The sequence below is a fragment of the Peromyscus eremicus genome, chromosome 1 (assembly GCF_949786415.1).
Source record: "Peromyscus eremicus chromosome 1, PerEre_H2_v1, whole genome shotgun sequence".
NCBI lineage: Eukaryota > Metazoa > Chordata > Mammalia > Rodentia > Cricetidae > Peromyscus > Peromyscus eremicus.
In genome coordinates, this window is record NC_081416.1 from 144,330,460 (window position 1) to 144,355,401 (window position 24,942).

The window sequence follows — 24,942 nt, forward strand, 5'->3', positions numbered from 1 at the left end:
TTTTTTTTTTTTTAAGATTTATTTATATATTTTATGTATGTGAGTGCTCTATCTGCATGTACACCTTTATGCCAGAAGAGGGTATCAGTTTCCACTAATGAGTCACCATGTGGTTGCTGGGAATCTGGGAATAGAGCTCTGTGGTGTTTTACATATATATAATATGTAAATATTACTATACAATATATAATATATATAACTATATAATATATAATATATATTTATATGTTACTCTAATAAACTTGCCTGAGGATCAGAGGACAGAGCCAGCCACTAGATTAGACATAGAGGTCAGACAGTAGAGGCATACACCCTTAATCCTATCACTGGGAAGGCAGAGATCCCTCTGGATCTCTGTGAGTTCAAGGCCACACTAGAAACAGAGCCAGGCAGTGGTGGTACACATCTTTAATCCCAGTAGTGGTAAGCACACACACTTTTAATCCCAGGAAGTGATGTCTGGGCAGAGAAAGGTATATAAGGCATGAGGAAACAGGAACGCACTCTCTTTAGGTTTAGGATTCCGTAGAGGTAAGAACTAGTGGCTGGCTGCTCTGCTTCTCTGATCTTTCAGCTTTCACCCTGATATCTAGCTCCGGTTTTTATTTATTTATTTATTCATTTGTTTGTTTATTTACTTATTTATTTATTAAATGACCATCTAAGATTCAAACAAAAGAACTCAGGACCTCTGAAAAAGCAGCTAGTACTCTTAACCCTCAAGCCATCTCTCCAGCCCCTCACACCATGATTCTTAAGTCAGAGTCATATACAAATATCAGGAAACTTGTAAATTTGTATACAAATATAACTTCTTTATTTCAGTATCATAAATATTTAGTTTTCTCTACCAAGATGCATATAACAAATACCATGACTGAATTACAGTCCTTGGGATTTAGTCCTCAATATAAATCACAGAAATTTTCACTGAAAATGTGACGTTTTTGAAGATTTCTCTAAAGATCTTTTACATGTTAGTGACTTAAAAAAATAGTTAATATACCTGGTTTACATCTTAAACTACTTGATGATGAGCTCATCTTAAAAGTTTTGATTTTGTATTTCATGTTGCTTTTGTCTCTGAGAAGAATCAATAGGCTTCATCAAACTGAGAAGAGTGATCTACTGCACAGCACATACTTAAGATGTGTTGTTCTCAAAAGTGCTCAAAACTGTCCCTTTGGTCACTCATCACACTGGCCGGCCCTGTCTCCTTGACTTCCAGTGTATAGCTCAATAGTCTTCTTTTAGGCTCTCTTCTCCTGCTTTGGAGCTTCCTCACACATCCGAATACTGTCAGTCCTGTGCAAGGTTAAGGTTGGAGCTAGTGTCAGTTTGTGTCAGCTGCAGGGACCTGATTTATTAGAAGCCTTGAGCACTGAAGCATTTTGTCCTGATAATAGCTGTACTTAAAATGTATGTTTATATACATAAAGAAGATTATGATATTGATAAATGTTACTTCATGTGAGTTTAATAATGTAATCAATTATATATTGGCCTAGTCTACAAGATGAAAATTTAAAAAAATTTTCAAATAATCATATGATGTTTTAAATATTGCATTTTATTGACAAAACATGGTAACAAACTCCTGTTTCTTTGAACTCTCTGAGAAAGCTAAACAACAGTAGGCCAGAGAGGTGTCTCTGTATTTAAAAACACATCCTGCCCTTGATCAATGTGTGTCAGCTCCTAACTGCCTATAACTTCAGCTCCCAGGTAATCCTACACCTGTGGCCTCCTCAAGTACCTGTATATACACATTAACACACACACACACACACACACACACACACACACACACACACACACACAAACTTAAAAGAAAAGAAACCAAGAATCCACATTACTTAATTCATTTACTAAAATCTTTTTTGAGTGCCTGCTCTGAAAAAGAAATTCCTTTTTTAGATATAAGACACATAGCAAAAAGTTAGGCACACAGAGCCTGTGCTTCAGGGAGGAGGTAGACTGTGTCGACAATGAAGCTGTTTAAACTATAGAGAGGTAAAGATGACTGTTTGTGGGAGGGATCTTTCCAAAACCTAAATGATCTGCATATTTATCATAGTTGAAATGTTTTGTAGAGCTGAACTTGCATTAAATATCATGAGTTTGGCTATTACCTCTTATAGTGGTATTTGCTCTGCCCATGACTTGGACTATACTGACCAAAGGAGGTTTCCTGCCATTGTATGCAACCTGTGATAAGGAGATGAAGAAGGGTCACGTGCCCTTCTGCACCCTGCTCCCTGCTCCTGCTTGTGAGGTGGATTTGCTCCTAGTCAGATCAGAGGATGACTTCTGTTGTCTACTCCATTCTGTAATCGTGAGTGTATTTCCTCAATTTATATCTTAATAAATTATGTTACCATTTTGATAGACTCACATGGATTGATCGTAATAAGTGGTGGTCAATGTGGGGCTCGAACCCAGGACCCTGAGATTAAGAGTCTCATGCTCTACCGACTGAGCTAGCCAGGAGCAAATCCACCTTGCAAGCAGGAGCAGGGAGCAGGGAGCATAAGGTCATGTGACCCTTCTCCAACTCCTTATCAGAGATCAAGTACAATGGCAGGAAGCACCGCCTCTTTTAGGCCTTATAGCCCAAGGTCATGGGCGGAGCAAATACCACTACAACCTCTTTTGAACAACATAGTTCTTATACAAGAGAAAAATGTTTCTAGGTACCTAAATAAATGCATGCACCATCAGAGAACTGTTGAAAGACTTAGGTAGTTATCTGGATGGAGCAGTAGTAATGTCAGAAGAGTGAAGGAGCCTGAGCTTATATTAAACTCATCAAACTTCACTCAGGGTAAAATGGAGTTACATAGTTTTGGTTAATTCAGTAGATTCTAATAGAAAAACAAGTTAAACAATGACATGTGAATTCGTTAGATTTTGATATTGCTGACATTCCAATTTCATTTTTAATGACACAGAAAATGATTTGAATATGTCGGTTATTTTTTTAATTGAAGGTTGTTCTTCCATGAGAAGACAGTACCACAAATTTCTGGAATGACACAAGAATCACTATTTTTTCCTACAGCAAAGAAAATACACCATTGAAATGCCCTTTAGGTGTGATGTGATTTAATGAACATACATGCTTGGCTATTCTCCACAAGCTAAGTAAACTGAACGTGGTGACTCAGACCTGCAAATCACACACCTTGCTAGGGATTCAGAGTGCAAGAGAGAATCCAAACAGCTTGGAGGTCATTTGACATCCTGAACTTTGGCAGTTTGGGGCAGATTAGTTTAAAGATAAATGATACTGTGTGAGATGTTTGACATCATAGTTTGAGGTATGGATAAATGCTTCATTTGAAGGATGTGCACCTGTGCAGAACCTATTCATGAACTCTCTAAATGAAGAACATTCTGTACAAAACCATTTGATTAGTTTATACATCAGCTTGGAAACAGAATGACATTTTACCAGTGTTTAGATTTCTGATCCGTGCTGCCTGAGGACTGAAGGCTGAGAATGTTTCTTGCTACTATTATATCTGGCAGCAAGAGTAGCTCTGGATGGGGGTGGGGCAAAAGCGAAGGTAGTGGGGAGAAACTGGGAAGGGAAACTGTGATCCGGACTGGGAAAAAAAAATTAACTAATTAATTAATAAAAAAGTAAGCAATTGGTTCACTTACATAAGGGGAAAATAAAACAATAGATTTTGTTTACTATGAAATTGTCATTTAAATTAAGGAAATATGTGGTTTTTGAGCATTCAACATCAGAAAGTGCCAAGTCAATGGATTGGCTATTGTCCATGACTTTATCATTTACCTTGCATATTCTTTCTCAATATCATTTGTTAGATCTCAACACAGTTGTTTTAGAGGCACTGGGAAATCTGGTTGACCTGATCACAGGGAAAAGCAACTAGTGATAGAATAGCATGCTTTGTCGTTAATTTACATACTGTATCATGACTAGGATTTCACATCTCTCAAGTGGTTAAGAGCAAGTACTTCTGTTTTAGAGGATTCAAGTTTGGTTCCCAGCACCCAAGTCAGGTGGCTCACAACTGCCTGCAACTGCAGTTCCTTGACTCTGCATGTGTAAAATTTTGTACATGTGTACAAACTACCCCCTCATTCCTCCATATACACGTGAACTAAATAAAATGTTGAGTTAAATTAAGAATATGTACCTTGCTGTTTATAAACAAGATTTGTATGATCCTAGCTCTGAAAGAGAATCAACATTGGACCCCAAAGGGTATCATATTTTAAATATCTTATTTTATATCATAATTTAAAATCTGGCAATGTGAACTTAAGAGGGTGCTTAAGTATACATGGTGCTTACATTTTGTCATCTGTAAAAATTGCCTTTACATCATGAAATTGAGCTAAGGACAAATGGGATGCTACACAAACACTGCTGCTGTTATCTCTTGCCAGAATAGGGGAGTATGAAGTCCCCTGGGAATTAAAATTAAATCTGCCCAAGGCTTTCTAACCAATGGAAAATAAGTCTCAAAAACAAATGAAGGAAATTCAGTGTAGAGCTAGTAACAAACTAAAGATTCAGGGAAGGCAGTCTTGGCTCTAATCCCAATGTTTGTTCATTCTTCCTTCTCCAAAGTCCCTGCTGCATGGGTCCAATTCTGCTTACATGAATGTGTTGTGCTTCCACCCTGTTAATGCAACACTAGCTACTAAGAAGCCTCCAGGCACTGTGGAAAATAATGATGTGTATTTCCAGCATAGTATGTGCCTACTTACTTATCAGTTCCAGAGTGGACAAAAAGAGAATATCTTTTCAAAGAAAAAGGGAGTGAGCCACATTGGACTGGGGTATAAAGTACACTGAAGACAAGCGGCCTGTCAGGTCACCCTGCATTTCTCCTCAGCTTTGCATTAAAGAGGAAAAATATGAAAATTTTACTGAATGGTTGGGAAGCTAATTAACTCATTTATTTAAAAGCCTTTTTATCACGTTACTTTTTGTATAATTCTAAAAGTTGAACTGGCAAGATTTCAACAACCCGTTTCTTTAAAATGTAAATTGGCCCTGCATCCTTCAGAACGTGGACACTGAAAATAGGCCATGGCACCTGCCGTGCAGACAGGAGAACGGCTCTAGCTCTGGAGAGATCTGACTGTTGCTGCAGCTGTGTTTGAGTGTTTCCACACATGCTGACTTCCAAAACCAAAAGAAGCAATTTGTTCAATAAACGCCATTGGCAAAGTGCCCGGTAATTGGTCTTTCTGTTTTTAAAAATATTGTTACTTTTGTGTGGCCACATGTGCCACATGTGCATGTAGATATCAGAGGACAACTAAGTGAAGTCAATTCTCCTTCCACCTTTAAGTGGATTCCAGAGTTTGAGGTTGGATGCTCAGGAATGTGTGTTGAGTGTCTTTATCCCACTGAGACATATAACCTGGCCCTAGTGGATATTTTTTTTCTTTTTTTTTATTATTAAGATATTTTCTGTTCATTTTACATACCAAAACCAGGCTCTGCTCCTTCTGCACCCCCCCACAGCCTTCCTCGCCAACCCACCCACCCCCATTCTCAACTCCTCCAAGGCAAGGACTCATACGGGGAGTCAGCAGAGCCTGGTACATTCAGTTATGGCAGATCCAAAACCCTCCCCCTGAACCAAAGCTGTGTAAGGTATCCCACCATAGGCACTGGGCTCCAAAAACCTGGCTCATGCACTAAGGATGGATCCCAATCCCACTGCCAGGGGCCCCTTAAGTGGGTCAAGCTAAACAACTGTCTTGCCTATGCAGAGAGCCTAGTCCAGTCCCATGGGGGCTCCTCAGCTATTGGTCCACAGTTCATGAGTTTCCACTAGTTTGGCTGGCTGTCTCTGTACGTTTTTCCATCATGATCTCGATGTCCCTTGCTCATAGACTCCCTCATTTCTCTCATGATTGGACTCCTAGAGCTCAGCCTCACGTCTAGCAGTGGTTCTCTGCATCTGCTTCCATCAGTTGCTGGATGAAGGCTCTATGATGATAATTAGGATATTCACTAACCTGATTACCGGGTTAGGCCAGCTCAGGCACCCTCTCCACTATTGCTAGTAGTCTAAGGTGGGTTCATCCTTGTGGGTTCCTGGGAACTTCCCTAGTACTCTGTTTCTTCCTATTCCCGTGATGTCTTCATTTATCATGGTATCTCTTTCTTTGCTCACCCACTTTGTCCCTGTTCCAGCTCTAACCTCCCTTTGCCTTGTGTGTTCATCCCACATCCCTTGCCCTCCATTACCCACTTCTCACCCCCAGTTTGCTCAAGTAGATCTCATCTATTTCTCTTTCACTGGGTGATCTGGGCATTCCTCTTAGGGTCCTCATTGTTAGCTAGCTTCTTTGGAGATGTGGGTTGTAGTCTGGTTACCGTTTGCTTTACATCTGGTATCCACTTATGAGTGAGTACATACCATGTTTGTCTTTCTGAGTCTGGGTTACCTCACTCAGGATGATTTTTTCTAGTTCCATCCATTTGCCTGCAAATATCATGATATCATTGTTTTTTATTGCTGAGTAGTACTTCATTGTGTATATGTGCCACATTTTCTATATCCATTCTTTGGTTGAGGGGCATCTACTTTGATTCCAGTTTCTGGCTATTACAAATAATGCTAATATGAATACAGTTGAGTGTGTGTCCTTGTGGTATGATTTAGCATTCCTTGGGTGTATGCCCAAGAGTGGTATAGCTTGGTCTTGAGGTTGACTGATTCTCAATTTTCTGAGAAACTGCCATGATGATTTCCAAAGTGGCTGTACAAGTTTACACTCCCACCAACAGTAAAGAAGTGTTCCCCTTGCTCTGCATCCTCTCCAACATGAGCTATCATCAGTGATTTTGATCAAAGCCATTCTGGCAGATGTGAGATGGTATCTCAGAGTCGTTTTGATTTGCATTTCCCTGATGACTAAGGACGTTGAGCAATAAGGAATTTAAGGAAATTTAGACATTTAAGGAAAATGTTGTTCAGCCATTTGAGATTCTTCTGTTGAGAATTCTCTGTTTAGCTCTGTAGCCCATTTTTTAAATTGGATTGTTCTTTATTTTGATGCCTAGTCTCTTGAATTCTTTATATATTTTGGAGATCAGCCCTCTGTCAGATGTAGGGTTGGTGAAGGTCTTTTCACATTCTGTAGGCAATCATTTTGTCTTTGTTGACTGTTTCCTTTGCCTTACAAAATCTTCTCAATTTCAGGAGATCCCATTTTATTAATTGTTGCTCTCAGTGTCTGTGCTACTGGTGTTATATTTAGGAAGTGGTCTCCTGTGCCAATGCATTCAAGACTACTTCCTACTTTCTCTTTTATCAAGTTCAGTGTAACTGGATTTATGTTGAGGTCTTTGATCCACTTGAACTTGAGATTTGTGCATGGCAACAGATATGGATCTATTAGCAATCTTTTACATGTTGACATCCAGTTATGCCAGCACCATTTGTTATAGATGCTTTCTGTTTTCCATTGTACAGTTTTGGCTTTTTTGCCAAAAATCATTTGTTCATAGATTAATGTCAGGGTCTTCAATTCAATTCCTTTGGTCCATGTGTCATTTTTTATGCCAATACCAAGCTGTTTTTATTACTGTAGCTCTATAACAGAGCTTGAAGTTAGGGATCGTGATGACTGCAGTGGTGGCTTTATTGTACAGGATTCTTTTAGCTATCCTGGGTTTTCTGTTTTTTGCAAATGAAGTTGAGTATTGTTCTTTCCAAGTCTGTGAAGAATTGTGTTAGGATTTTGATGGGGATTGCATTGAATCTGTAGATTGCTTTTGGTAAGGTTGTCATTTTTACTCTGTTAATCTTACCTATGTTAATCTCCATTGAGCATGGGAGATCTTTCCATTTTCTGGTATCTTCTTCAATTTCTTCAGAGACTTAAAGTTCTTGTCATACAGGTCTTTCACTTCTTTGTTTAGAGTTACCCCAAGGTATTTTATATTATTTGTGGCTATTGTAAAGGGTGATGTTTCTCTGATTTTTTTTTCTCAGCCTGTTTATCATTTTTATACAGAAGGGCTACTGATTTTTTTTTTTAGTTAATCTTTTATCCTGCCACATTACTGAAGGAGTTAATCAGTTGTAGGAGTTCGCTGGTATAATTTTTGGGGTCACTCATGTATACTATCATATCGTCTGCAAATGGTAAAATTTTGACTTCTTTCTATCCCTTCCATATGCTTTTGTTGTCTTATTGCTCTAGCTAGAACTTCAAATACTATATTGAATAAATATGGGGAGAGTAGGCAGCCTTATCTTGTTCCTGATTTTAGTGGAATCACTTTGAGTTTCTCTCCATTTACTTTGATGTTGGCTGTCGGCTTGATGTAAATTGCCTTTATTATGTTTAGGTATGTTCCTTGTATTTCTGATCTCTCTGAGACCTTTATCGTGAAGGAGTGTTGGATTTTGTCAAAGGCTTTTTCAGCATCTAATGAGATAATCTTGGGTTTTTTTTTCTTTCAGTTTGTTTATTACATTGACAGATTTTTGTATGTTGAACCATCCTTGCATCTCTGGGATGAAACCTACTTGTTCTTGGTAGATAATTTTTTGAAGTATTCTTTGATTTGGTTTGCCAATATTTTATTGAGTATTTTTACATCAATGTTCACGAGGGAGATTGGTCTATAATTCTCTTTCTTTGTTGCATCTTTGTGTGGTTTGGGCTTCAGGGTAACTGTAGCCTCATAAAAGGAGTTTGGTAATGTTCCTTATGTTTATATTGTGGGAACAATCTGAAGAGTATTGGTATTAGCTCTTATTTGAAAATCTGGTATAATTCTGTTCTGAAACCATCTGGCCCTGGTATTTTTTTGGTTGGGAGATTTTAATGATTGTTTCTATTTCTTTAGGGGATATTGGCCTATTTAAATTGTTTATGTGGTCTTTATTTAACTTTGGTATGTGGTACCTATGCAGAAAATTGTCCATTCTTTCAGATTTTTCAATTTTGTGGTGTATAGGTTTTTGAAGTATGACCTGATGATTTTCTAGATTTCCTCATTGTCTGTTGTTATGTCTCCCTTTTCATTTCTGATTTTGTTAATTTGGATCCTCTCTTTCTGCCTTTTGGTTAGTTTGGATAAGGGCTTATCTATCTTGTTGATTTTCTCAAAGAACCAAATCTTTGTTGTTTCATTGATTCTTTGTCTTGTTCTCTTTGTTTCTATTTTATTTATTTTGACCCTCAATTTGATTATTTCCTGGCATGTATTCCTCCTGAGCGAGTTTGCTTTTTTGTTTCTTATAGCTTTCAGGTGTATTGTTAAGGTGCTTGTGTGTGTTTTCTCCAACTTCATTATGTGGGCATTTAGTGCTATGAATTTTCTTCTTAGCACTGTGCTCATAGTGTCCCATAAGTTTGGGTATGTTGTACATTAGTTTTCATTGAATTCTAGGATATCTTTAATTTCTTTCTTTATTTCTTCCTTGACCCATTGGTGATTCAGTTGAGCATTAGTCAGTTTCCAGGAGACTGTAGGTTTTTTTGTAAATTTTGTCGTTGAAATCTAACTTTAAGCCATGGTGATCTGATAAAATATAGGATGTTATTCCAATTTTTTGTATCTTTTGAGATTTGCTTTGTGACTGAGCATATGGTCGATTTTAGAGAAAGTTCCATGGGGTGCTGAGAAGAAGGTATATTCTTTTGTGTTTGGGTGGAATGTTCTGTGGATATCTATTAAGTACATTTCAGTTATAATATCTTTTAGTTCCCTTATTTCTCTGTTAAGTTTCTGTCTGGCAGACTTGTCCATTGGTGAGAGTGGGGTGTTGAAGTGTCTCATGTCTAGTGTGTGGGGTTTGATGTGCAATTTAAGCTCTAGTAATATTTCTTTTACAAATGTGGTGCTCTTGAATTGGAGGCATAAATGTTCAGAATTGAGATTTCATCTTGTCAGATTTTTCCTGTGATGAATATGTAAAGTCTTTCCCAGTCTCTTTTGATTGATTTTTAGCTTGAAGTCTATTTGGTTAGATATTAGGATAGTTACACTAGCTTGCTTCTTGAGTCCATTTGATTGGAATATTTTTTCCCAGCCTTTTACTCTTAATTATTGTCTGTCTTTGAAGGTGAGGTGTGTTTTTTATATGTAGCAGAAGGATGGATTCTGTTTTCATATCCATTCTATTAGCCTGTGTCCTTTATAGGCTATTTGAGTCCATTGATATTAAGGAATATTTATGACCAGTGATTGTTAATTCTTGTTATTTTTTGGTGGTAGTGTTGTGTGTTTCCCTTCTTTGGTATTCATTGGTATGGTATTATCTATTGCCTGTGTTTTTATGGGTGTATCTAACTTCCTTAGATTGGATTTTTCTTTCTAGTGCTTTCTATAGGGCTGGATTTGTGGATAGGTGTTGTTTAAATCTGGTTTTATGATGGAATATTTTGTTTACTCCGCCTATAGGAATTAAAAGTTTTGGAGGGTATAAGAGTCTAGATTAGCATCGATGGTCTCTTAGTGTCTACATGACATCTGTCAGGACCTTCTGGCCTTCAGAGTCTCCATTGAGAAGTAAGGTGTTATTCTGATGGGTCTGCCTTTATATGTTATTTGACCTTTTTCCTTTGCCACTCAATATTTTTTCTTTATTCTGTATGTTTAGTGGATTGATTATTATGTGGTGAAGGAACTTTTGGGGGGAGCAATCCATTCTATTTGGTTTTCTGTAAGCTTTTTGTATCTTTCACATGAATTTCATTCATTATGTTGGGAAAGTTTTCTTCTATGATTTTTTTGAATTTATATTCTGTGGCTTTGAGCTGGTATTCTTCTTTTTCTATCCCTACTATTCTTGTTTGGTTTTTTCATTGTGTCCCAGATTTCCTGGACATTTTGTGTTATGACTTTGTTGGTTTTAATGTTTTCTTTGACTGATCAATCTATTTCTTCTATCATATCTTCCATGCCAGAGGTTCTTTCTTCCATTTCTTGCATTCTGATAGTTATGCTTGCATCTGTAGTTCCTGTTTACTTACTCTCCTTTTCTATTTCCAGCATTCCCTCAGTTTGTTTCTTCTTTATTTCTTCCATTTCAGTTTTCAAGTCTTGAACTGTTTCCTTCATCTGTTTGATTGCTATTTCTTTGTTTTCTTTAAGGGATTTATTGATTTCTTCCCATTTTTTGTTTGTCTTTTCCTTGATTTCTTGAAAAGAATTTTTTATTTCCTCTTTGAAGGCTTCTATCAGCTTCTTAAAATCATTTTTAAGGTCGATTTCTTCTTCTTCTTCTTCTTCTTCTTCTTCTTCTTCTTCTTCTTCTTCTGCGTTGGGATGTTCAGGTCTTGCTGATGTAGCACAACTAAGTTCTGGTTCTGGTGGTGCCACATTGCTCTTTATGTTGTTGAATGTATTTTTGCACTGGTGTCTACCCATCTCTTCCTCCAATTGGTGCGAACAGTGTCTGTGTCTAAGGGAGCCTCTTTAGGTCCAATGGGCATTCTTGTTTCAATGGGAGCTCTTGTTGCAATAGAAGCTCTTGGTCCAATCAGAGCTCTTGGTCCACTAGGAGCTGGTGGAGTCTGTGTCTCAGGGAGCAGCTGTGATCTTGGAGAATGGGTGGGTTTGTGGGATGGAGTGGGGCTTGTAGGTTACAGGGTCTGGTGGGGGATGGTAGTAGTCCAGCCTGCCTGCAGGAGCCCTACCTGCTAGCCAGCAGCTGGGATTCTTGGTCCACTCAGAGCTGGAAGAGTCTGTGTCTCAAGGCATTTTTTTTTAATTTGTTAGTATATTCTTTAAAGTAGTAGTACTAAAAATTTATAACATGCCTAAGTCATTCATTTTGAATTCCACTATGTAAAAATTTGTCATTGACTCATGTTTATTCCTGAGATATTATAATTACTATATATAAATTTCTAGAATGATGTACAAAATTAAAGTTGAATTTAGATTAAACATGTGTTCAGTGTAAATTTCCATTTTCATATCTGATGACTATAATCTTTAACAAATTGGGGTTTGTACATTAAATTTCTATATTTTGGTCTTTTGATTTGTGAAAAAAAATGGGTCAGTAATTCAGGGAAGCAGAAGTGCATAATGATTTAAAAGAACAAAAAAGCAACCATATTCATCTTCTGTTTCATTAATTATTTCACTTGAAGTAACATTTTTTAAATTTGAACATCGGATCTAATGCACATTTTAGTTTGTGAATTGTATGATGAAATCTATGGCATGGAGCTTAAATAATATAAAGTTATTTCTGTTGTTTCTAGTATCTGAAAATACTAAGATTAATTCAATATCCAGATATGGCCTGATCTGTGCTCCAAGATGACACTTTGAGTTCTAAGCCCTTGTGCCAGAGGAAGAAGGGCTGTTTTCATATTGTGAAATGCAGGAAGAGGAGATGGGTAGGTGCGTGTAAGATATGTTCTATAAAGCACTCATGTTCCAAAAACTTCACTTCCTAATATGGACACATCCTTAAATTTTGGCTTATAGATTTATCAAATCTTTGACACACACACACATATGTATATATATATATATATATAAATATAAAACTATTTTTCATGCTGTTGGAATAAAAGAGATTTCATCATCAGGAACATAGGAAAAGCACAATGTTAGCTTATAACTGATCTCCTAATGAAATTAATAAATTATAATTTTATAAAAATCTTGCACCCTTTTTCCCTACTAAGAGCAAAACAAAAATGTATAACAAAACATAAAAGAATAAAAATTCAAAAACACACTGCATTCATTCTTCTGCATTAACTACATTTCCACCACAGTAACAAATTCCCTTGGAGAAATAAGACTCAAGGAGGGGAAACAATCCTTTGGCTCATGGTTTTAGAGTGTCCAGTCAATGGTCATGCAGCCCACTTGCTTTTGTGCATCTGGAGTTTTCTCCAGTCCCAACCAGGCCGGCAGCCGCTCAGACCCAAACAAACACACAGAGGCTTATATTAATTAAAACTCTATGGCCTAATGTCTCAGGCTTTTTGCTAGCTAGATCTTATATCTAAAATTAACCCATTTCTATAAATCTATACCTTGCCATGTGGCTCATGGCTTACCTGTATCTTTACATCTTACTTCTCGTGGTGGCAGCTGGCAGTGTTTCTCTGTTCTGCATTATAATCAATCCCATAAAATCCATGTTGTTTTCAATGGCACCTCTAGTAATATGCTGTACTTTATGCCATGTCAGTTTTGACTCCAATTTTCTGTGTGCAAGAGCAATCACATGAAGGCCTTGTTTGGTATAGTCTTCTAAAACTTTCTCAAATCAACTGGAACTGTTTCAGGTTTACAAAGACTGGCAATGACCTCAGGGGCTCCTTTCATGTAGGTGTCCATTTTCTTGTCACCTAGAACCCTTGCAACCATACTCATCTGTTGTAAAGAAGAAGAAAATGGGAACTGTCAAATAATTCCTATCTCTTAAATAGCTGGAAGTTCAAACAGCTCCATGTCTTGGTTTCCTGCAGTTGTAGATCAGGAAGCAGCTGTCTGGAAGGGTGAACTACAGTGAGCATAATCCGGTTGTGAAGTGCTGTTTCTTCTTCAGTTGTGTCTTCCAAAATCCATTTAATGCCTTCAACATTTTCAAATTGAGTGGGTCACCAGAAAGAATGCCTTCATTTTTTTTTGTAAGTGAATGACAAGTAGCCATGCAAGCAACAAATTGAGATTTTACCAATATCTCAGTGCAAATATTGTCTTCTGGTAAAAAGAAATTGGGTATTTTCCACTCGCTGAAATCCCCACAGATCTAAGCCAACTTCAGTAAGTGTTCCAGTCTTGTCAAAGCAAACAAGGTTCAGCTGTCCACAGATATTTATCCTTTGGGGACTGATACAGAAAATCCCTACTTTTTTCAGTCTATATATAATCCAGCATTATATAATTCATATGCTGAATTATAATTCAGCATATATAATCCCAGCAATCATTGCAGCAAGAAGTGCAGGTGGCACAGTAATTGTAATGATATCAAGAGACTTAATTATTTTCTGAACTTCTTTCTTATTCAAAATGCTATTGATGATTTGTAGATAAACCCAATGCCAGCCACCTCCACAAGACACAGTAGAAACAAGTAGGTGTCTCTATAGAGTTTAAATCAGTTGGCTTGGGATACAGTATAGAATGAACAAGCTGTCCTTTAGAAGTACTAAAGCCTGTTCTGACTACTATGGCTTTCACAAGTTCTCCAGTGTAGAAATGGGTCTGAATAACAGTCATCCCAGAGAACAGTGTGTGTCACTTGTGTGTCTCTGGATGATAAAGCTCCTCCCCCATTCCTTTTACATCAACTGAAGGATTTGGCAAGTTAGTCTTTGTCACTGGAACACTTTCTCCTGTTAACATGCTTTTATTTACAATATAAGTACCATTAATAAGTACTGCATCACAAGGCATGACTGTCTCATTTAATGGAATGATCATGACATTTCCCCCAGCACAAGGTCTGTAGAAAAGATTTCTTCTATTTCTTAATTTACTCTACAAACTAAAACTCTCACCATACTGAGGTGCCACCATGTCTTGTAACATAACATATTGCTTCCTAATGGAATATAGTGAGCTTATAATGGGTACTATGGACATAATCACAATGGCTAGAGCATAGTATTAGTATTCATCAATGCTCCACAGAATAACACTGAACAGCTGGAAAATGTAAAATGGGTTGAGAATCTCTTTAATTAGAAGCTTAAAAACAGAAGGCACTTTCACATCAACTTCATTTACTCCATAAAGCAACTTTCTGTAGGCATGCATCCCCTTTGTTAGTCCTGCACTAGGCTTTTCATAAATTGATACGCAAGGGACATCTTCACTTTTGGACCTGTCATGGTGCAGTATATCATTGGAGAAGTGTGTGGCAAAGAAAATTATCACCCCCATTCATCCAGGAAGCAAAGAGAATGAGAAAGTAGTCAACGCCATAGTAAACCTTTTATAGGTACAGTCTAAATGACCTGCATCTGATGTGGAAGACTGAACTAAAAACTAACAGGAGCATCCCATCATAAGTGACAAACTTTATTTGCAGAGCTACAGATTGCTCAGAATTCCTGAGAAGTTATGAGAATCAGAAGGGAAAAAAATCTCAGTTATCAAAATTATGACATTAACTGCTTCCTATTGCCTCCCCTACTGCATATGGCAATGCCCATGATCAGGTTTATCTGGCAAATTTGAAACTCATAGCTTTGGAGTTAATGACAAGCACCACCTGTTTCTTTCCACTGGGGTCAGAGTGACTGGATTGATCATTTGTTTTTAAGTGGCTTAAAGACAGAAAGAGAGGCAGAGAGATTGGATGGTAACCAGCTCTGTTAGGAGGGAGTTGTTGGAGTTTCCCATTTCTTGTGTGAAATGGTTTGGAGTGATAGTGAGTCTGTGTACATGACTGTGTAGACTCCTGGAGCTGGTGTCAGGGGATTGGAGGAACAATCGAATGATATTAACATCAAGGTATAAATAGGCTGGTAACAAGAAATTGGAGTCTGCCAAGACAAGAGAAAAAAACTGAACAAAATAATGGCAAATTTTAGAGGCTATGAACAAATTGATAGCAGCTTAACAAGATGATATTTACAGAAAGTCTCATAACTGAAGGTGTGAGGATACAGTAGGCAGCTAGAAAATGCTCACACTCACAATTCAAGACCCCGATGAGTGGAAAGAAGACTAATTAAGAACAACAGAAAGATTTACAATTCAAATTCTAGGCCAAACCCACATGCTATGTTTGTAACCTAAAAGAAATTGTTAGATTTATTTATTTCTGTATTTTATGTATTTGAGTGTTTTTGTCTGCATGTACATTTGCACACCAGAAGAGTGTGTCTATTCCTATGGGACTACAGTTATAGAAGGTTGTAAGCCTCCATGTGGGTCCTTGGAATTGAACTCAGGACCTCTGGAAAAGCAGGCAGTGCTCTTAAGCACTGAGATATCTCTCTAGTGTTCTAAAACAAATTTGTAATGTTTTCTGAGCCTCAGGTTTTATGTGGGCTACTAATGTCAAACCCAGATTATTACCCTGGTAAATACTACATAGGACAACATAGGTCATACTTAAAAATAGAAGGCAACTAGTCTCATTCTTAACCTCCACCAGAAAAGAACAGATACAGTTTTTGTAGAAAGTTAGCATCGAGTTTAAAAAGAGCCATAGTAAGGACATACTATTCCCAGTTGCACTTGCAGCGGATAGAAGTGGGAGCTGTCATTTCAGCACCAGAGCAATCAGCTCTGGGATAAAACACTGGCTTAAGACCAGCAGAGAATGGGTAGCACGGCCTGTCTGCCATCACATCTTAAAACACATTCAAGTGAAGTTAAAGGGACTGAAAACTGCACTTTCTCCATCAAATCTTTCTTCTGTAGTTCCTGGAAGACTGTCTCAAGTAGAATCTCTGTTACACAGCTGTCAAAATAGTCAGGAGACACCAGTTGGTGCAATTTCTAGGTTTTGTGAACAGCATGGCCAATCTCATGACTCCCAACCTTATTCTGTCTACCCAGTTATTTGCAAATACATGACAAGGGTGGAAAGTCTCTAGCAACACGACAACAATGGCCAGGAGCTATAACTAGAGAGATACAAATGGCTTTCAGTGTTTCAAAAACAGTAAATGGATTAGAGTCTTGATGCTAACTAAAGATATGCTTCACTTTCTGATGGCTGATGAGGTGAGAGGCCTGATTCAAAGTATAATTAGGTATGGCAAAAGACTGGGGGAAATAGGAAAATTCTATTTCATGAACTCTATACATTTTGTTACAAGGTGGTAATTTTTTTTCTAGCAAGAGGAATTTGGCTTTCCTTATCTGATCTTGAGATTCATAATCTTCCCTCAGTTAGTGTTTAAAGAACACATTACACATTGTTTTGTAGATAGAAGTTTATTTTTTCTCAAAGTCAAATAATCACTGTTTAGAAGAAAATTGGTTGTGTACATTCTAGTTTAGATGGAGTTGATTAACTTCGCCACATCATGTTGTGCTAAAATTTCCCTAAACAATTTGTTCTCTGTAGATCCCAAATGCATAGGCTCTCATAGATCTAAATTAAATAGGCAGTGGAGATTTTGGGATGTTTTTCTTGTTTAATATGTATACAAGGAAAACCCATTAAGTCACATTGGTAGATAAAAATGACAAAGTAAATCACCATGTTTCAGGGCTCATTATGCATTTTATGCATACGGATACTATGGACTTATTCCTGCACTCAAGAAATGTGAAAATTTTACTATCAACTTATTTAAAATAATGCTTCTTTTTTTTAAAGTAGACAGTGTAAGGCAAACTGCAATCATCCTGGCAAGATGTATCCATGTAAACTTCACTGAAGAATAGAAGTGTCCTTTAAATGAAGAAATATTTTAAGACATTAATAATGAAAACATAATTCAATTTTTTTTCCAGGCTGAGTTCCCACTTTTTATTAAACACTTCCAAAGGTAAACAATACCTCTCTTTGGCATGAATGGACATTTTTGTTCTAGTGAGACTGCCTGCATGGAGGATTGCAATGTCCATAGTTTTTCTTTTAACACTATTCAATCAGGCTGCCTCAAAGGTAGCTCCCACGATATCTTGTACGCAGGTCTTCTCTTTTGAAGGGACATATAACCACATCCCTAGATATGACTAAATTAACAATTAACATTAGCACTAGTCATACCCAGATACAGTCCAAATGATCTTTGGTTTAAAACACTGAAACAAAATCATTGTAAACATTGTAGCTCACTGTTAGTTATGTTGACTTTAGTATTGACTATTTTAATTTTTTCAGTTAGTTTTGTAGGAACTTTATTGAGTTTGCTTACAAAGTTGGAAAAACTTCAACTGAGTAATTTTATTGGTGCTTAGATGCAGCAGCCAACCTTAAACCGACTCAAGCCATGACACTGACTTTGCTGCTTCATGTTGGAGGATGAAAGACACACGGTTTCTCATCTCATGTTATTGAAGACCAATATATCATATGCGTCATAAGTTTGTGTTAACAGAGAAAACAGAGTAAATGTAAGGGAAAAAAGTCAAACCTTTTCAAATTCTAGTCACCAGAGTACAACCTTCCTCTATAAACACTGGCTTTATTAAAATCAAGTCACTCTGAGTTTGTAGAATGGTCAAGCCCTGATGTATTTTTAAAATATCGCTTTGCATGGTTACATGTATACTGTCTGACTTACTCACATTTGTATTTTATTTCTTCTCCTTTGGAAAAGATGTCACTGGTGAGACAGCACTCTTTACAAAGCCTTCAGTTTGAAAAGGCAGTTGGCGACAGTGTGTCCTGAGCACCATCAACATGTTGCAGAACATTTATTTTCCTCTAAATTTAATCAATATGTTTTAGAACAAATCTGTGAGGATTTGTCTTGGAATAGTTAAGATTCAATGGTAAAGTAGAGTTCTTTTGGGCTGGAGTAGGACTGGACCTCTAGAAAACAGAATTTTTAAATAATAGCTTGGTATTTCCTCATAAATCATACCAAACATAATTTTAAAACAGTAGTTGCATTGTCAGTCATTGGAGTGACTATTATCAAAGCTATTTTAATGATAAGTATGTATGAAAAATACTATGCAATTTATAGTTATGTTTTGAGAATATGGGCGTTTTGTCTGCATGTATTTGTGCACCACATCTGTGCCTGGTTTCAGGAGAGGCCAGAAGAAGCTATGGAAATCCCTGGAACTGGAGTTGTAGAAGGTTATGGGCTACCACATAACCAGGTCCTTTGCAAGAGCACAGAGTATTCTTTGCCTCTCAGCCATTCTTCTAGCCCATTTTATAAATTATAAATTCTTTATCTCAGATTTACCTGTACTTGTTTGGTGCTTAGAACTAACCAAATATTATTTCTACAAAACTATGTGATTCAAATATAAGGTAGTCCTTTTTGCTTTCATGGAATGTTCTTCCTTTGAAAAAAGCAAAGATCAAATCTACCAGCATCAGGACCAAATCAAGTCCTATTCACTAATCCACCTCATATTCAGATGTAGTTCAGAGGAGTTCAAAGTTGAAACAGGGTAGACACCAATCAGTGAGGCCATTAGCTCCTTTCTTATATTCCAAAGTGATGGGACCCATGGAGATCCACTCTGTTTGAGTAATGAAACTCAGGTGCTGCTCTACGAATGTGGATCTAGTGCAACCTTACAGCCAGTAGGGAGCTTAATAATGCAGTCATTCCAGAATGCTGTGGACTATGTCAGCACTCAACACCCATCACAGATGTGCTGTCCACTACTTGGTAGAAGCCAAGCCTAGATCCTTGCAGCTGGCTTGCCAGACTAACCAAAAGAACCAGAGAAATCCACATTCAATGAGAGACCCTTCCTCAGTAAACCTAGTGGAGAGATCATGAGGAACATATGTGACATCAATCTGAGGTCTCTACATGTCCCACACGTGCATGCACTCACTAATGAAAACACACATACACACAGGCATATACACCAAATATATACACACCTACATATACAACTGCATTAGTTTATAAAATTATTTGAATTCACAAATTGAAATTAAATGTAAGCTCTTATGTTAGTGATGGTGTCACCAGGCAGACTGACATCCAACCAACAGACTCACAAACTCAACTGTTGTCTCTATACATATTCTATATCTTCAAATCACTTTCACACTATCAGAGGCAATTCTCACATTGACATGGTATGGTAGAATGAATGGGAACTCATAATTTGCATGCACTCTTGATCTGAGGTGTTCTGACTCTGTATCACTGGTAACTAAAGGGCTGGTGGTTATTTTATCACTGCATAATTAAGAAACTAGAGCCCTGGAAGGTAAAAATGTATTCTTATAAGTAAAATGGAAAGTTCTGAGAAATACATAAGGAAATAAAAATTTTAAGTGAAGGGTCTTTCCATAAGGACTCTCATTTTCTTTTCAACAATTAAGGACTGTCAGAAAATTACCTCCCACAGGATCTCTAAGGCACATGAATTACATCCTGCTTCTCATGTCCAAAGCTTATTTTCAATATGTCATTTTAACACAGAGTTGAAGAAGTTTAGAATTTAGTGTGAAAATTAGTCACTAAAATCTGTTGACAGAGACATTTTGAACCCAGGACTCACATAAAAAATTTGAGGAGAGAGAAGATAGAAAAGGAATTGAAACTGATACCAACAGAAGAATGTAAATGTACATTTAGTAAGCTTTTAAACAAAGATTCTTATAGTCTTCTTAAAAATGATCACTTCCATTGAATTCATTAACAAAATCTGGAGAATTACACAGATATAGACATGGTCTAGCAACCCCAAGTAACCAGTCCTGTGTGCTATACACATACAAGAGAACACTGTGGAAAATATTACAGTTGATGGTAGAGAAAGTTGCATTTGAAAATAAAACAAAAATTGAAAATATTGTGGCTGTGCTTTCTTTCTTTCTTTCTTTCTTTCTTTCTTTCTTTCTTTCTTTCTTTCTTTCTTTTTTTTTTTCAAGATCTTACTCTGTAGACCAGGCTGGCCTCAAACTCACAGAGATCCTCCTGGCTCTGTCTCCCTAGTGCTGGGATTAAAGGTGTGTGCCATCACTGCCCAGTGTGGCTATGCTTTCTAATAAGGCATACTCAGCAAATATCCTTGAAAACTTGCTACCTGTATGCATTATTACAGAATAGAAAGGAACATACATATATCCATATCTATATCTATATCTATATCTATATCTATCTATCTATCTATATATATATGTGTGTGTGTGTGTGTGTGTGTGTGTGTGTGTGTGTGTGTGTGTGTACAAAGGGGTGGAGATTAAAACTCTAATAAAATAATTGAATCAATAAATGTAGTCAATTATATTTAATAACCTGGATATATCATAGTACAATTGAGTGTAACTATATTAGTCATAAAATAGAGGCTAAGGGCACAGGTTACCAACCAGAAGAATAAACTTTTCTGCTTGGCTTACAAATCAAAGCTTAATGTACGTATTCATGTGCCATAGGTAAAATTAGATTATGTTGGACAAGCTTCAAAAGATGTGTACAGTGTGTGGAGAACAAGAGAGAAGTCATTAGAGGGACCGTGGCAGAAAGTGAAGTATAAACTGCCCTAAATAGTAAGCCAGCTGAGCATATGTTATCATTATGTAGAACTTTACATCACAGTAAGAGAGAAAATCCCTTGTTCTCATGGTTCTAGGCAACATTCACAGGAAAATACACAGAAGTGTCTGGTGAAATATTTATATACTGACTATTTCTATGACGTAGACAGATTAATAGAAAGCATAAAAACTTAGAGCTAGGAAGTTAATTCAATAGTTAAGAGAACTTGTTGCTCTTGCAGAGGACCCAGGTTCAGTTCCCAGTACCTCATGACAGTTCACAACCTTCTGTAACTCCAGTTCTTAAGGAATAATGTCCTGTTCATGACTCTTCAGGCACTGTGTGCACATGCACATATCCACACACAGACACCTATACACACAAACAAATAAAATTAAAAATAAATCTGAAGGAGCATAAAAACTTGTAAAAACCCATGAAATCACACTTGATAATTCCAAACTAATAAATAATAACATTCAAAAGTAATAAGATGTCCCTTGTTACACTGCTTCTTTATCATCTGGGTATTCCAAAATGGATTTAAATGATTGTGAAGCCCCCAGTTTCTCCTTCTCCTTTTTTTTTTGTGGGAGTTGTGCTCTGGTTTCTTATAAATTGTTGGCTGCCATGTGCTCTTTATGGTCACTAAAATAAGTTCATTGTATCCTCCACAACCAAGGATTGTTTCTGGTGCTTAAAGTACCTTCTTAACTTTTCTCAACACCCCCAAATTTGTCTCAACACCCTGCTCCTATGAAACAAGAAAAATGCACTCAATAAAAGTGTGTTCATCAACTGAAGGAATCTATCTCCCTTTGTAATGTCCTGAAATAATTTTCATTGTAAAGGCAACAGATGATCTAATCCAGTTGGGTACAGAAGGGGAAATGCGCTATTTGGCTTCATATCAAGTATGATTTCTTGCCAGAAAACCTGGCCAATACTAGAGTCCATGTAACTTTCACTAGATACATGCTTTTGTCAATGGAAGCAACCTGTCTAATGTCTCACCTCTTTTGTCATTGTTTACTACTGAATTTCTCAAGCCTGCTGGTGTTTAAGTATATTTGAAGCCATTCTATTACTATGTCAGAACTCTTGGTAGTTTTCCTATAATAGGAGAACAAACTCTGGGGAGTTGGTTTCTTTTAAAACAGCAGTCAGTCTTTACAGGATACAGATGAAAGTCCATTTTCACCAGACAAAAATGAAGAGCACACATTGTTTTTACTGTGCTTCACTGATTGATAGGTAACCTCAGAATAGATTGCAAATACTCCTGAAAACTCTCTGTCTCTGTCTCTGTCTCTGTCTCTCTCTCTCTCTGTGTCTCTGTCTCTGTCTCTCTGTCTCCTCTGCACACACATACACAAAGAAAGAAAGAGATTCACTTTTTACTCATAATAATTGGCTCTAATTATTCCCCAGGTAGTGACTAAAACATTTCCTAAGACATTTTTCTTATGCTTTCTCTGTCAATATATAGAGCGACACATAGAGACAAAATTGCCAGTTCACTACTGTAGGTAAAGACTGTACCCTGATGGGCACTCATTAGAACAAGTTCAGCCATCATGTCTGTCTGGGAAAGAGCCCTGTGTAGGCAATGTCAGTTGATGCACCTTTAAAGCTTACACACCATGCCAAAGCTGACTGCACTCATCAACACACAGCTTTTGAACACGTTTTTGTCCTGTCTTTTACATGAATAATTGAATCTTGACATAGTCGAATGCATGACAAAATGATTATCCTAAATATATGACTAAAAAAATAACCCAAAAATCTCAACTGTAGAACTGACAGGTATTACCAATAGCTATGTGGACAGTTATTCCATTAAAATTTAACACTAAGAGTTTCATGGTATTATGAATGTCAGCATACACTTCTGTCAAACAGTAAAACCTCACCTCCTAGGATCAATGAGGAAGAACATTGCTTGTTGGTGGTGGATGGACACACAGTATGTCCAGGTCATGAGCACGGCCCAGTGCATTCCCTAAGAGCTCTTTGTTAATCTGCCAAGCACTCACCAGGGACATTGCAGGACAGCAACAATTTTCTAAAATGACCCTTAATGAATCCTGGCAGACATTTGTTTTTAATCAAAGGCCATCACACTCTGGGTAGCAGATGCCCAGATGTCTTTAGAGATTACATGGGACATGCGTGCATTTTATAGCTATTCTGTTACTTTTATTACAAGTGATGTTGCTTCCCTAGGAGCACAGCTTGTTTTGTGGATGCTGCTACATCTGACCTCAGCATCCTCAACAGCTGTCAACACTTTTATCCTGTTTTAAAAATGGAAACAGATCCTGAGAACTTTCATGATTTGATTAAGATCATAAATGATCTGGAACCACAGCTACCCATAAGCTTTTATGCTTCTTAGTAAATTAATGGAAGGGATTGATTAGAAAGAGGACAGCGAGGGGATGCTTGCACTTTTAGTGACTATTGGACTGAGTCTTATTTTACAATATCTTCTGATCTCAATGCCTTTGCAAGAAGTTTTAGAGCTCAGACTTTGTTGTTCAAGTTCTTGACAAGTTGACACCAGAGCCAGCCTGAACCAGGTGGTCCCAGGGATCCTGCCTGTTACCTTTTGAAGGTTCATCTCTACCACCAGGAATCATGTGTGGTTTTATTAACAGAGCACTCTGAAGGTAAATTAAAAATAAGATAACTGTAATTACAATAATAAGGAAACTTAGTGCAAGAAATCTATGGAGTCTGTTTAATGAGCAAAGGAATTTATTTGGAGGTTAACTCACTACCATGGAAGATTTATCTTAGGGTCTAGGAAAGCTGAGCTATGTCCCACACTGATTTGCCTGGCCCAAGATCTCAGCATCCAATACCACAAGGAGGTGAAGAGATGCATACGTGCATCCCAGGTCTTAAGGGTCCTGAGCAGCCATACCCCAGGAGCATGTACTTCAAGGTCATAGGCAGGTGTAACAGTTACCTGCTTCCTCACTAGGGGCGGTGCTTCAAGGTCACAGCTAGAACAGCTACCCACTACAGTAAGTTGGAGGTAATTGAAACTACAAACATGCAAGTGTTTGATTTACACTGTTTAGTCTGCAAAGGCAGCTTGCTTTGGGCATTCTAAGGGCATTTGGGATATCTCCACCATAGTGCATCACAGCCTCCATTCTGAAATTTCTAGTGGAACGAGTCTTGTTTCCACACCAGACTTTAAGATGGAATCCCTCAACTTGTTTTTCCAAAAGACAAGTGATTAGATTAGATAGACATATAACACCTTTTGTCCATAAAATTAGAGTATAGACACAGAACGCCCTAGTCCTGTTTCAAAAAAAGCTTGAGGAAGAATGGGTTTATCTGGCTTACAAGTTCTGATCACAGTCTATCATCAAGGGAAATCAGGGCAGGAACTCATGCAGAAGCAGAGGCAGGTGCCATGATGGAACCCTGCTCTTTGGCTTACTCTCCAAGGTTTTCTCAGCTTGCTGTTACATACCACCTGGGGCTATGTATCCAGGGGTGGCACCACCCACAGTAGGCTGGTACCTCACACACTGATCATGAATCAAGAAGATGCCAAGTAGACATGCCCAAGGGACAATCTGATAGAAGCAATTCCTTAATAGAGATTCCTTTTTGTCAGGTATATCTAGGTTCCAGTTGAGTTGACAAAAACTAACCAGCACACAGAATTTCTTTTAAGGCAGTTCATATAAAATTTTCCTATCAGCTCTGGAAAAGAATTGTAATCAAAGATGTGGGACTGTAAGCACTGTTATTCTTCAAGCCCTTATTGAGAGGGCCCACTGGTAAAGTAAGAGACATGGGGCTGGCATGAGA

The 24,942-nt window shown here is 37.5% G+C and overlaps 1 pseudogene; it reads right to left on the reverse strand.

The window, feature by feature from the left end:
* Positions 1–1,250: 1,250 nt before the first annotated feature.
* Positions 1,251–14,887, reverse strand: LOC131919007 (polyamine-transporting ATPase 13A3-like; annotated as a pseudogene).
* Between the last annotated feature and the right edge of the window lie 10,055 nt (positions 14,888–24,942).